Consider the following 15,661-nt stretch of genomic DNA (forward strand, 5'->3'; position numbering starts at 1 on the left):
CTTCCCTGCCGCAGCGTGGTCCACTTTATGTATTCATCCTCATAGCTTCTGACAGGGTAGTACTGCTCCTTGATGGTATTCCAGAACGAATCCCAGGTGGGTGCGGCTGAAATAGTGAGCCAGTACTTTCATCCTTCTGCTCGCAGTAGGTTTTCCACCAGTCCTTGACGTGGGGGGCTGCTTTAAGAAGAGCAAAAACAATCTTTTCCCGACTCGAAAATTCATGAACAGAAAAATAACCCTCTAGCAGATTTAACCATTTATCTACGGCCTCTGCGTCTATCTGACCCTTGAATATGGGGATTTCAAAATTAACTTGTACCTTAAAGGTTGTGGCGTTTCCAGAGTAGCTGCTGGAAGCCGATGTGTCGCTTCTGGGTAGCCGCTGAAGGATCTGGGCAAAGTTGTCCATCATCGCGTTCCGTTGTCGCTCGAGGGCTTCTTCGAGCAAGATTTTGATGGGATCTCCTGCCCCCTCATCTTTCTTCTCGTCCGCCATGGGAGGTCTTCGTGATTTGCGAGGCTGGTCTTGCAAAGGTTTAACCAGTTCAAGCCCTAACTCCTTATATCCTGACCTTGTTGGGGACATGCAAAGAAAAACAGAGAAAAAGCAGACCGCTCTAATACCACTGATCCGGATTTAAACAGGAACACAACAAATTACAGAGATAACCATATACACAAAGATGCAATGGAAATAATACTTCATTTCATTAATGGAAAATATCGAAATATGCTTACAACCAGAAATGGAAATAAACCAGCTAGGGCGATGGTAGCTTATCTCTGAGAAGAGATGTGATGGCTACATGCCTCTGAACTGTGTTACAATGAGGCTCGAAGGCCTATTTATTGTTGAGAAACAATGGAAAAACCCTTAACATTCCAAAACCTAACCCTAGGAGATGAAACACCAAACTGTGGGCCCCGTTTGGGGTAAATTGGTACATCAACTTCCCGGGGTCGTAACTTTGGCATATGATCTCCGTTTGACGCGTACAATAGCTCATTAGAAAGATCTATCCGAGCACTATCATTGTTGGAACGGGCAACATATCATTGTTGGAACGGGAAACATCGGTCCATTCCATGGACCCATGTTGCCCCCGGATTCCCCAAAAAACGTCGTTTAGGGCCTCAAAACGGCTCCGGAAGTTCAGGACCCGAAAAACTACTAAAAATAGTAAGTTGTGATACAATTAAGGAAACTGAAAATGATGAGAAAGAAAATGGTGGGGGTCTAGGTGGACTTGGCAGGTGGCCACCAATATCCACCTGGATCAAGATGTTTGCTAAATTTTGTGAATTTAAAGCACTTGTTGAGAAAGATACTGGTAGGAAAGTTAAAGCTCTCAGAAGTGATAACGATGGAGAATATGTGTTGAATGGATTCAAGAACTTTTGTGCTTCAGAAGGAATTCGATGGGAGTTTATAGTAGCTCATAACCCACAACATAATGGGGTGGCTAAAAGGAAGAACATAAGTATTGTGGGAGTGGAATAGGCAATGTTACATGATCAGGGCCTACCGTTGAACTTGTGGGCCGAAGCATGCAACACAACTGTTAATTTGAATTGTTGGAAATACTGAGAAGGGGGTGAATCAATATTTCTTTTTAATTGTTACTTTTATAAGTTAGATCATTTATATTTAGAACACAAAATGAGCAATAAGAATAAAGTCTTTTATTAATTTCTTTTTCACAATAAATCAAGTACAATGTATATAGGGCTCCAACCCTAGATGAGGACGCCAATCTTCAATATCTCAGGCTCCAACCTGTTGCCAAGCACCAACTTGTACTTTTGTGAGGCTCCAATCTATAGGGCACTAACCCTATCTTCTCAAGGCACTGACCTTGTGTTTAGAGGCTCCAACCCATAGTGCACCAACCATTCTCTGTTACAGACACCGATCCGGTTTCTTGAGGACTTCGATCCTCTAGGGCTCTAGCCCTATCTTACCCAAGGCACCAACCTTGAGTTTAGGAGCACCAACTCCAAGGACACCAATCTTATATTTTCCAAGCACCAACTTGGAATTTCCAAGGCACCAACCCCAAGGTATCAAACCCTATAGTTTCAATTTTTCAAGGTGTGTTTGGTTGCACTTCACGGCGCCCAATGTCTTCCTCAATGATCCTTGCCTATCTTCGTCTTCATCTTAGTCTGCACATTGTGTCATCAATGACAACCTTGTTTTCTTAGAAGGTGTCACCACTGCTCTTCATGTTACTCAAACAAAACTTCTTCAAGGTTACCTCATGAGGGCATCATCATGGTCTCCAATAATATCTCCAAGACAAGCTTCTACAAGTCTTCCAAATACCTTCAAGTATCCTCGAAGGTATCTTTAATAGGCATCTCTACGAGTGTCTTATAAGTCCTTCAAATGTCTTCAAGAATTGATCAAGGTGTATTTAGTAGACTTCTCCAAGAGTACTTCAAAAGGTGCTCCAAATTCCTGCTCCTTTAATCAAGGTTCCAAATTTCTTCAAGGTTCTTATCTAACAATAGGATTTGTCCACTTCAAGTATTCTTCAAGGTTTCCTTTAGTTTTTCCCAAAATTGCTCCTATAGCCTAGGCTTCCAAACTGCTTTCAAAATTTACTCTAATAAGGTTGTCTCCAATAGTTCTCCAAGTGGAGACAAGGATGCCCGCTCTATATTAGCTCAATAAGAAGGATTAGATCAAAGTTTTGGTCAAGAAATTCTGCTTCAAAACATTTATGCACAAGGTTCAACAACTACTCCAAAGTTTGCATAAGTCTATTCTAAAACATTGCTCAGTAATGCTTCAAAGAACTATATACAAAAAATTTGGTTGTAGCTTCCAGAAGGTCCTCTAAATAAAGTGTGATCTTTAAGAGTGATAGGGTCTGCTTCAAATATGCCAAATAGAAGCCTTATGACCAGGTCTATTCTAGAAATTAAATGTTTTAGGTCTGCAGTCAATACAGGCATATTATCACACTTGACTGTGCTCATGAAATTCACGTAGATGGGATTCAGATAGAATGTTAATTTCCTTTATATGGAGGCCATAAGAACATTGAATTAGGCCTCTGTCGGATTTGGATAGGGCCTCAAAAAAGGCGCTTGTTTCTCCACAAATTTGACTCTAGATATCAAAAAAAAATATGTCGAGAAGACTTCCTTAATCAGAGATCTTGTTCTTCTTACAAACATTAGAAAAATACTCCTCCTTTTACCCTTGATCTCTCCCTTTTATTCTCCTTTGTCCTCTTTACAACTTCTATACCTTTTGTTTCCTCCTCGGCTTTTTATCTCCTTTTGTGGTTCTTCTCTAAATTGATCACCAAAATTTGATGGTTAAAATGAGGAGTCTGAACTCATATTAATACTAGTTTGACGTTTAAGATGAATAGACGTGTCTTATGGAGGGAGGCTGACGTGACAGGCCTAGCACAGGTTAGCTCAAGGACCAGATTAATATTCCTAACTTGAAAAATTAATATCTACCAAACTATTTGGATTTTTGGGCCAAGTAATAGCTCATTGGAAACATAAACATATGCTCTAAAGGATGATGAAGGTTTCATAGATAAATTCATCATCTAAGGTAGTAAAAAATACTTTTTAATGTGACTAGTCATTTATTAGTGCAAAAATGGAGGTAGGGCAGAATGCCTTTGAGTGTTGGGCTTCTTCATAGTTTGATTTCTTTATTGTTTGCTTTCTTCATCATAGGGTCATAATGTCATTGTCAATGTCATCAATTCACCATGTCATTAAGATAGTGCAGTGATATGTCATCAATCATATGCAGAATCATGTCATCATGTAGTCTTCCATCATCAAGATCACCAGAGGTAAGGACATTTAAGGTTATGGCTTCACAGCATCATCAAGACCATCAAAAGTAAGGGCATCATTTAGTCCTTCATCAAGTGTGGTAATTCATCCAGGTAGTCCACATAAGTTATGAAGAGCTTATACATCATCAAGGTACATGATTGGTACTTGGTACTTGGCACTTCTTCATGAGTGACTTGACATATTCCTAGATGGATATCATCATCTGGCATCTCAAGAATATTTTCCATCTCGGCCAATGCCATAATGACATCAATGACAACCTTGATGAATAATCTCCCCCTTTGTCATTGATGGCAATATTCTTTCCCTTTCAACATTCTCTCCCCCTTTGACATCAATGGAAAATGGAGTGCCCAAGTACTCCCCCTATCAAGCTACTTCTTTTATTCACAAATAGTAGTTATTCATAGGTATGTTACTCCCCCTAACATGATGCTCTTCTTTCTGGAAATATGGTTCATGATAGATGTGTTTACATTCCTTTATGTGATGAACCAACTCCCCCTGTTTGTACAACCTCCTCCAACTCAGGAAATATTACCTGCTTAGTGATCAAGTGGAAGACATCTTCAACAACATTACATTGTATAGATAAGAGATCACATTCTTCAATGGAGTGTTACTGAGAAATGATATATCAAATAATGATTGTCAATATAGCTCATCAAGGATTTCACAAGGCCCATTCACATATGGCTTCTGCAAGAATGATTAATCATCATAAGCTCCCCCTAACTGTATGCATCGTCTTCCTTTTGGTAGAGTCTCCCCATCAAATACTTGGAATATGAAGGATAAATTCATCAGGTCAACAACATGTGTGTTGGCTGGAGTGTTCAACAAACTTCTAGATTCAATTTTCTTCCTTCTCCATACTTTTGTAACTTTCTTCTTTGGCATGGTTCTATATTGTGTAGGGACCCAAGTCAAGTTACAATCACGTGCCATGTGTCCAATGTTATGATACTTGAATCACTCTATGTTGTTAATGAATAAGAATTCACGACTTCTTGCAAATTTCTTCTCGAAGATTAACGAGGACCATTAAATATGTCGTTGTGATATGCCCTACAATCTTTTTCCATGTGCCCAAAGTTTGTACAAGAATAGCAATAACCAAGAAATATACTTCGGCACCTGGGAGAAGAAGGTTTCCTTGATGTGCTTATGAAGTCATTTTTCCTTGGGATCCTTTAATGATAGCCATTTCTTCTTGCATCCTTGACACCATCTGCATTTCTTCTTGGAGTAGGATATCTTCCAATGTCAACTTGACTCTTTCCTTTCATGGAACTCGGAGCATCAACATTTCTTTTTAGCTTCCTCACACCCTTCTTGTTTGAAGCATTAGGGTTTGCATCATTCTTTCTTGAGGATTCACCTGCATAGCCAAGACCCGATTTATCAAGGGGAGACCTTTGATGACTTAGAATGTCATCTAGGGTTTGAGAACTTTTCAAGTTCTTATTCAGCAAGTCAACTTCCTTTTTAAGAAAGACAATTTCTTCCTTCAACTTTTCACAATATTCATATTTCATAAATAGTTGCTTCTTCATTTATTCCATCATCCTTTTTACTTCATGTCTTTTGATTTTTAGAGAGATGACATTTGATTTTAGTAGTAAAATATCTTCATCCTTTTCTTTTATTTGACATGTCATAGTATTTCTTTCTTTTTCTGCTTCATCAACTTGTCCTTCTATGAATGCCAAAGCTTCCATTTTCTTCTCATCTCCTTGTGCTTGTTTCCTTGCTTCTTCTAGTTGAGATCTAAGGGAGGAGAGCTCTTCCTTGTATTGACCAATCTCTGCTTCAAGTTTATTCAAGCTCTTGTGCCTTTGTTCAAGGTGGCTTGATAAGGTATCTTCCTATTTCTTTTCCTTATCTAATTGATTTGTCATGGATATGACTTCTTCATGATGCTTTCTCTTATTTTGATGAAATTATTCTTTAATCTTGGTGAGATCCTTATCTCTTTCTTGTACTTGAAGCTTGAAAAGTTCAACTTCCTTCCTTGTCTTGTCCTGATCACCAACTTGCACTTTATTCTTAAGTTCCTCATTTTCGTTTTTCAAATTGTTAATCTCTTCTGTGGCAGCCATAAGTTTAGTGAGGAGATATTCTTCAAAATCTTCTTCATTATCTTCATTTTCTAGGTCTTGTTTAGCCTTGATGTTATCACTCTTATCTTCAGCTTCCTTGATGGGCTCTCGATTTCCTTCTTGTTTTCCATCATTTTCTTGACTATAGATCATTGTTAACACTCCTTTTGAGTGAAGATGATGAATTTTATCCCATATGCCTTTTGTTGATGAACATTTTTCAAAATTTGCCTTCATAAAATCAGGTAGCCCATTTAAGATTGCTATTCATTCCTCTTGTATTATGTTCCTTGGATTCTCTATCCATCACGATACCAACAATCACCAATTTCTAGACTTCAATGGCTTGAGTCTTTAAGAAATTCCTCATTCTCGCCTCCCATATATCAAAGTTTCCATTAAACAATGGAGCCTTCACAAATTGATTGACTTCAATTTCAGTGGTTGAGGGAGACACATCTTCAGGAGGATTGGAGACTTTCTTCATTGGCTTCACCGTTTGTGCTTTAATGATCAACCTTCAAGCTATTAGGCTTTGAGTGAAGGTACTGACTCTAATACCAATTGTTACAAATACTGAGAGGGGGTGAATCAATATTTCTTTTCAGTTGTTACTTTTACCAGTTAGATCATTTATATTTAGAACAAAAAATGAACAATAATAATAAACGATTTTATTAATTTGTTTTTCACAATAAATCAAGTACAATGTATATAGGGCTCCAAACCTAGATAAGGACAATGATATTCAATATCCCAGGCCCCAACCTGTTGCCAAGCAACAACTTGGACTTTTGTGAAGCTCTGACCTCTAGGACATCAACCCTATCTTCTCAAGGCACCTACCTTGTGTTTAGAGGCTCCAACCTCTAGGGCACCAACCCTTCTCTGGTAAAAACTCCGATATGGTTTCTTGACGACTCTGATCCTCTAGGGCTCCAACCCTATCTTATCCAAGGCACCAACCTTGAGTTTAGGAGCACCAACTCCAAGGACACCAATCTTATATTTTCCAAGCACCAACTTGGACTTTCCAAGGCACCAACCTTATCAATTATGAGGCACCAACATAAGGGATCCAACCCTATAACTTCAATTTGTCAAGGTATGTTTGCTTGTGCTTCACGAACCCCAATGTCTTCTTTAATGAGCGTTGCCTATCTTCTTTTTCATCATAGTATGCATGCTATGTCATCAATGAAAACCTTGTTTTCTTAGAAGGTGTCACCACTCCTCTTCATGTTACCCAAACAAAAATTCTTCAAGGTTACATCATGAGGGCATCATCATGATCTCCAATAATATCTCCAAGACCAGTTTCTACAAGTATTCCAAATATCTTCAAGTATCCTCCAAGGTATCTTTAATAGGAAGCTCTACGAGTGTCTTATAATTCCTTCAAATGTCTCGAAGAATTAATAAGGTGTCTTTAATAGGCTTCTCCAAGATTACTTCAAAAGGTGCTCCAAATTCCTAATCCTTTGATAAAGGTTCTTATCCAACAACAAGATTTGTCCACTTCAAGTATTCTTCAAGGTTTCCTTTAGTTTGTCCCAAAACTTCTCCTATTGCCTGGGTTTCCCAAATGCTTTCAAAATTTACTCTAATAAGGTTGTCTCCAATAGTACTCTGAGTGGAGACAAGGATGCCCACTCTATATTAGGTCAACAAGAAGGATTAGATCAAATTTATGGTTAGGAAAGTCTGCTTTAGAACATTTATACACAAGGGTCAACCACTACTCCAAAGTCTGCATAAGTTTGTTCTAAAATAACGCTCAGTAATGCATCAAAGAGATACATGTAAAAAATTTGGTTGTAGCTTCTAGAAGGTCCTCTAAATAAAGTATGATCTTTAAGAGTGATAAGGTCTGATTCAAAGAGGCCAAATAGAAGCCTCGGGACCAGGTCTGTTCCCGCGATTAAATGTTTCAGGTCTGCAGTCATAACAGTCAGATTTTCACACTTGACTGCTCATGAAATTCACTTAGATGGGCTTCGGATAGAGTGGTAATTGTATTTAGATTTGGATAGGGCCTTAAAATAGGCCCTTGTTTCTCCACAAATTTGACTCTAGATATCACAAAAAATATGCCCAAAAGAATTCCTTAATTAGATATCTTGTTCTGCTTACAAACATTAGAAAAATAATCCTCCTTTTACCCTTGATCTCTCCCTTTTATTCTCCCTTGTCCTCTTTACAACTTCTATTCCTTTTCTTTCCTCCTTGGCTTTTTATCTCCTTCTGTGGTTCTTATCTGAATTGATCACCAGAATCTGATGGTTAAAATGGGGCGTCCGAACTCATATTAATATTGGTTTGACGTTTAAGATGAAAGGACGTGTCCTAGGGAGGGAGGATGACGTGAAAAGTTTAGCACATGTAAGCTCAAGGACTAGATTAATATCCATAACTTAAAAAATTAATATCTCCCGAACTATTTGGATTTTTGGGCCAAGTAATAGATCATTGGAAAGAAAAAAATATGCTGTGAAGGATGGTGAAGATCTTATAGATAAATTTAGCATCTAAGATAGTAAAAAAATAATTAATGTGACTGGTCATTTATTAGTCCAGAAATGGAGGTAGGGAAGAATGCCTTCGAGTGTTGGTCTTCTTCGTAGTTTGATTTCTTCATTGTTTTCCTTCTTCATCATAGGGTCATAATTTCATCATTAATTTCATCAATTCACCATGTCATTAAGATAGTGCAGTGATATGTCATCAATCATATGCAGCATCATGTCATCTTGTAGTCTTCCATCATCAAGATCACCGGAGGTAAGGACATTTAAGGTTATGGCTTCACACCACCATCAAGACCATCAAAGATGAGGGCATCATCTAGTCCTTCATCAAGTGTGGTCATTCATCAAGCTAGTCCACATAAGTCATTAAGATCTTCTAGACCATCAAGTTACATGATTGGTACTTGGTACTTGGCACTTCTTCATGAGTGACTTGACATATTCCTCGATGGATATCATCATCTGGCATCTCAAGAATATTTTCCATCCCATCCAATTCCATATCGACATCAATGAAAACCTTGATTAACATGCATAAAAAAATCCCACATTGTATTATTGGTATGAGTACACCAAAATAAGATTTTTCAGGGAAGAAATCAGATGAGGTACACTTCAGGATCTTTTTTTCATCAGTCTATTGTCATGTTACCAAGGATGCATGGAAAAATATAGAGCCAACAATTGAGTTGGGAATATTTGTGGGGTACAATGATACACCTCACAACTATCAGGTGTACCTTCCAGCCAATAGGATGATAGTGGTTCATAGATATGTAAAGTTCAATGAAGAGATGGCCATGAGATGTTCCTATGAGAGGGAGCTTTAGCTACAAGAAGTTGAGGAGATTTTAGCTCCAAAGGAGGAACTCGAGGATGATGTGGAGAAACCACATGTAAAAAAGCAGAGAGTGAATCGCCCACTCATGTAGAGACTTCCAAAGATGGGAGAAAGCTCACCAGAGAGGCTGGTAGGTTATTGCATGATGCTAAAGAGAATGTGGGGGCATCCACATCACAGCGCAGGCAAAGGAGGTCACCATAGAGGTACAGTGGCTACATGGATCTCTTGAGTGAGAGTGTAGATATTGAGACATCCTAATTTGGGGAAGTAGTGCAACAACCAATTCGGGTTGATGTCATGGTTGAGGAGTATGAATCCATTATCAAAAACAATGTTTGGGAGGTGGCCCTAAGACCAGCCGACAAGTTAGTGGTGAGTTATAGATGGATTTACAAGGTAAAACAAGCAACATATGGGAGTGTGGAGAAACACAAGGCCATATTTGTGGCTAGATGGTTCTTTGAGGTGGAGGGAATTGATTACGAAGAGACTTTTTCTCCTGTAGAAAGGCACTAATCAATTAGATCTATTCTAGCACTTCCAGCGCAGATCGGATGGAGGATACATCATATGGATGTAAATACAACATTCCTCAGTGGCATGATTGAGGAAGAGGTGTATATTGAGAAACCAGAAGGATTTGAGACCTTCAACAGAGAGTTGCATGTGTCCAGACTCAAGTGAGTGTTGTATGGACTGAAACAAGCACCATGTGCTTGGTACACTAGGATTGACACCTATTTCACTAGGTTGGCTCACTTCACCAAAAGTGAAGCAGATGCGAACCTTTACAATATTATGGTTGAAGGTAAATTGTTGATTATTATATTATATGTCGATGATTTCATTCTAATAGGTGATGAGAAGCTAATTAAATTTTACAAAGAGGATATTGCAAGATAGTTTGAGATGAAAGGCTTGGGGCTCATGCATTGCTTTCTTTGTATGGAAGTATGGCAAGGAGATGAGGAAATGTTTGTCTCTCAAGGAAAGTATACCAACGAGATACTGAAGGAGTTCCACATGGAGAGCAACAAACCCATGGAGATTCCTCTAGATGGTAATTGGAGGAAGGAGGATCCTACTTCAGGTCATGTAGTTGAGGCTACTATTTATAGACATCTTGTGGGCTCAATTATGTATTTGGTGAACACACGACCATACGTGTTTTGCAATTAACCAGCTTATTCAAGCCATGGTTAAGCCAACTAAACTTGTGTTGAGATACCTCAGAGGCACCACTCAGTTTGGTCTTTAGTACAAATGAATAGATGAAGTGAAGCTTCAAGGCTTCACAGATGCAGTTTGGGAAAAGATTCTATCTGACAGGAAGAGCACATTAGGGGGAATCTTCAGTCTTCGATCAACAACAGTTTCTTTGTACAACCGGAAGCAAAGATCAATTTCACTCAGTTTAGCAAAAGCAGAGTACATGGTTGTTAGTCAAGAAACTTGTGAGGCTATCTGGATGAGGAAGATCTTTGTTAGATTGTTTGGTCAGCAGATGGATCCAACGGTGATTTATTGTGACAATCAGAGTTGTATCAAAATCTCTGAGAATCCAATTTTTCATGATTGGTCCAAGCATACTAACATCTAGTATCACTATCTATGAGATTGTGTGCAGAGGAGAATCATGTTGCTAGAGTACATTCCTATAGAGTAGGATGCATATATTTTGACAAAGGCATTGCCAATATGAAAAATTGAGTTTCACGGAGGAAGGATCAGGGTAGTAGATAATCCATTTTTTTTGTGAGGGACTGTTAAAAATAGAAACAAGAAAATCCTAATTGAATTTGTCCTTGAATTAAATTGTAATTATATTCTCATAGCAACTTGTAGCAGTTAACTAAGTTAAGTTGACTTAGTTGGCTGAGTAAATTCGAGTTGGAAGTCTATCTAGAGTCATGTAGAGTGATCCCTAAATTTAAGGGCCCCAGGTTGAGTTCTTATTGAGTTGTAATTATTTAATTCAGCTTAACTGAGTTAAATTTAGTTAAACTAGTTCTAACTATTGGAGGAACTAGTGAGTGGTTAAGTGAATTCAATTGGATTTAATTCACGTGTAGTGATCAATCCAATAACTGATAAATCACTTAAAATTAACTGATGCATGTCAGTTTAGAAGAAGACCCAATTGAGATTAGAGTTCAAGGAAAATGTACTATTAATTGTAAAATCATCTAAACTAAACCGATGGTGCATGCAAACAGAGGAAGGCCTATGGATGGATTGCACAGTTATGAGTGATGAATTTCCCAATTAAATATGGGTTAATTCCCAAGGGAACAATGCAAGGAAGTAGGAGCTTGGTAGGCAACAAATTTGGCTAATTATTGGCTTGAGCTGGTTTGTGAAGCAGTGAGTGAGATTGTACTTGTGGAGATATTGTTCAAGTTGAAAGAGCATTGTATTTTTCTCAGATCTTTTGGTTGATGAAATATACAGATAGTAGGGGTTTTTAGCTGATGCTTTCCCCATAAAATTATTATGTTATGTGTGATTGAAATTCTTCCTTTTCTTCTTTGTGATTTCATCGATCAATTTTAGCATATCACAATATGTAGTTTGAATCTACAATAAAAATCTACCAGAACCCCTTGCTTCTACTACCTTTAATCATTCTCCTTCAGTGTACCCCAATCCGGAAATGGGTACCTTAAGGCTTCCAATAGAAATAAAATCATGTGAAATTGAAACTGAATAATTATCAAAAAAAATTATGTCTAAAGCAGGCATTGGTGACTTCATTAAGCCTTCGTTGCACTTCAAATTTTCCAAGGCCTCTTCCATGGATTGTAATTGAACATGCAATCTCTACTTCTCCTCTTCCGCTTCTTGTAGAATCCTCTGGAAGTAGTAGAGGAAAGCTTATGAGTACTATAGATAAAGCCATCAACATAACTAACATTTGGTTGAAGGGACATCATCATCTTCAAATCAAATGTAATCCAAGATTAACAGAGGCAATAGGAAACTTCGAAGGAAACACACTTACACACCTATACTGTATGTACATAGTGACTATGCAAAGATGATCTAAGCATAATATTTTTTGAGGTACAACCCATTTCCAGGTTGTACCAAGGGGATTCCATAAAAGTCAATGAGGTCATAAGCCCCTTTAGAAAGAACATGTTTAACTATGTATGGGCCTAACCACATTAGTTCGAACTTCCCAACCCCTAAATTATCGACTTCTTGATTGTACAAAAGGACTAGATCACCTTCTGAGAAGCCACGAGGTTTAACATTCTTATCATATTGTGCTTTGGTGCATTTCTTGTGGACCTAATTGGTCATTTTCACATCACACCAGGTTTCATCTAAATGTTCTAGATGCAAGAGATGCTCTTCTTCTATAGAAGTTGCGAGGAGAAGTTCAACAACAAGCTTCAAAGATGGAATCTCACATTCGATGGGAAGGATTGCCTCTAGACCATACACCAATTAAAAAGACATGAATCCAGTGGCAGTCTAGGCAGAGGTTTGATATGCCCACAAAGATGCATAAAGGATGAGGTGCCAATCCAATTTGTGGATCCCTATCATGCATAGTAGAAATATTTCATAACTTTGTTAATAGATTCTACTTTCCCATTTTCCTATAGGTAATAGGGAGTTGAGTTGTCATGTTGAAGGCCAAGCTTGGCAGTAAGCTCATTCATCATGTAATTTTGAAAATTTTTCCCATGGTCTATAACAATGGATTATGGTACAAAAAACCTAGCAATGACATGATTAAAAAGAAAAAGGGCAACTATTTCACTAGTGTTATTATATGTAAGCATCGCTTCGATCCATTTGGTAAAATAATCTACCATCATAATGATGTAGCCATGCCCCTCGACTGAGTGAGGGTTACATGTCATAAAATAAATGCTCCATTTTTCAAAAGGTACAATAAAGATAAAAATATGTAGAGGAGAAGGTGGTGCATTGGTTTTACGATGATAGATCTAGCAAGCATGACACTTTTGGACCACAATGATGAAATATTGAAACATAGTAGGCCAAAAGTAAGCAACACACAAAAGCTTCTTGGCAGTGGCATACCACACATATTTCCACCACATGCACCAACATGGAATTAATTTAGAACTTTCTCAACCTCCTCATTCGTGAGGCACCTTCTAAATATGGTATTGATACCATGAAAGTGTTGCACACAACTGTTTAACACTTTGTGGAGACTCCAAATTAATTATGACTGTGATCTTAGTAGGGTCCACCATAAGTCCTTTCCTGCATACCACATGACCCAGCAAGATTCTGAAAATGATGTAGAATAAGCATTTATTTAGGTTTAGCGCAATCTGATACCTTCGACATGTATCCAACATCAAGTGCAAACTAGCTACATGGCGCTTTACTAGCCCAAACATTGTCCAATCATCAAAATATACCTCCAAGAATTTGTGAATGAACTCTTTGAATGTCGTGATGACTATGCGCGAGAATATCGTTAACGTGTTCTTAAGTCCAAAAGGCATTACTCTATACTGGAAACATCCCCACTCTGTTTTGAAGGTGGTCTTACTCCTGTATTCCAGCGTGATCTTGATCAGATGGTATCCAAAGAATCCATCAATGAAAGAGTAAGCTTCCTGCCCTCCAACATTATCCAATACTTCGTCTGTGAACGAAGTAGGAAAAGGATCATGAACAAAAGCATCGTTAAGCTTCCTAAGATCTATGCAAATCCTACTCTCATCCTTCTGCTTCTTTTCTTGAACAACCATTGGAATCACCTAATTAGATTCCTCCACCAGTTCAATAATACCTACTTCCAGCATCTTATCCAACTCTAAGTGGACCTTTTTTTTATGCTTGGGATTAAGGCGGTATAGTCTCTAGTTGATCGGCTTCGCGTCCAGCTTCAAGGTAATATTCATGACACCCAATTCTCCTATGATACCTTTCTAGTCTGAAAATATGGTAGGGAACAAATCCTAGTATTCCTGGAGAAACTCAGTGACCTTATCTACCATGGCATCATCCCAATAATCTCCAATCTTCGCAAATTTTGGCTCTACTTCTGTGCCAATGTTCACTTGTCTAGTCTTCAATGGTGCAGTGATTTTTGGATTCTCTATCTACAATCCCTCACATTTGCAGTGGCCCTCTGCCTCTGGGATGTTAATATTCCTCAGATACTCATCATCTTCTTTAGCGGTCACATTGTAGGACTCCAGCGCATGGTGCAGCTAGGTGCTCTAATCTGGGTGAATAAAGTCTAAAGGATCCTGCGATATTCTAAAGACTACTACCTTAACCTCTTGTAGTGCTTTGTCGATTCTTTCAAACCCATACTCAAAGTTGAAGGTCATAAAAAATCCTTCTCTTAAGATGTCCCACTCCGCGGCACCATGGCGGAGCTCTGTTTCTAGGTACCAATTCATAGGAACGATGTCCACAGTGTGACAGAAAATAGGCGCCCACCCTGGCTGCAGCTTTGTTCCATAGACCTTATTCCATTTGGCTAAATGATCACGTGGATAATTTCTCCCATCGTATTTTTTAGCAAGTCGAGATTTTGGGCGACCAAACCCCAATATCATCATTCTTCTGTACTCACGCCATTCATCAAAACTGTCTTTATGGTACTCCACCATGCATCCATAAATTTATCAGGCACCTCCCTTTCAAATGCATCCATAAATTTATCTACATCAATTAGACCATCGTAATAAGGCAAACTTCTTACCTCAAATGATACACAACGCATCGATTTAGTCATCATATTACAACGCAGCGTAAATACTTCGTGCAATCTATTCTGCTAGTGCTCCAATTCTTTGTCCAAATCTGATGTATAGGAGCTTTTGTGTTCCCATGCAATTTGTGCACTGACTATAAGATTAACGCAGTCTTGATCTCGCATTTTTATCTTATACATATGGTCCAAATCATCATCATTTTCCTCATAGTCGCGGACTGGTTCAGTATAGTGCGGTCCTTCTACAGGGTCCAATGAGACCACTACGCAGAGTAATTTCCTTTCAAATGACATCGTCCACTTCTTCAAATTGATTACCCCGTTCATATAAATGGCCCAATCGATTCCTAGGAGCGTGGGGTATGTATTGTTGTCATCAACAATCTCAATTACTTCAAAATCGGCCAACGCGCTTACTCCTTCTATATCTATGGTCACTCCATGAAATCTCCCCATAGGGATAATCTTTTGTTGATTTTTCATTCTCAATTTAAATGGAGACCACTGCAGTGCAGGTCTCCCCATTCTTTCCCATGTCTATTTAGGCAAAACATTCACATCTAACCCCATATCTAAAATAACTTGATCCATTTCATACTCTCATATTTGCGCGGAAAGCCTAATT

Source organism: Pinus tabuliformis, chromosome 4_2, assembly GCF_031772625.1.
Source record: "Pinus tabuliformis cultivar Carrire ecotype Pingquan chromosome 4_2, CPIR1, whole genome shotgun sequence".
NCBI lineage: Eukaryota > Viridiplantae > Streptophyta > Pinopsida > Pinales > Pinaceae > Pinus > Pinus tabuliformis.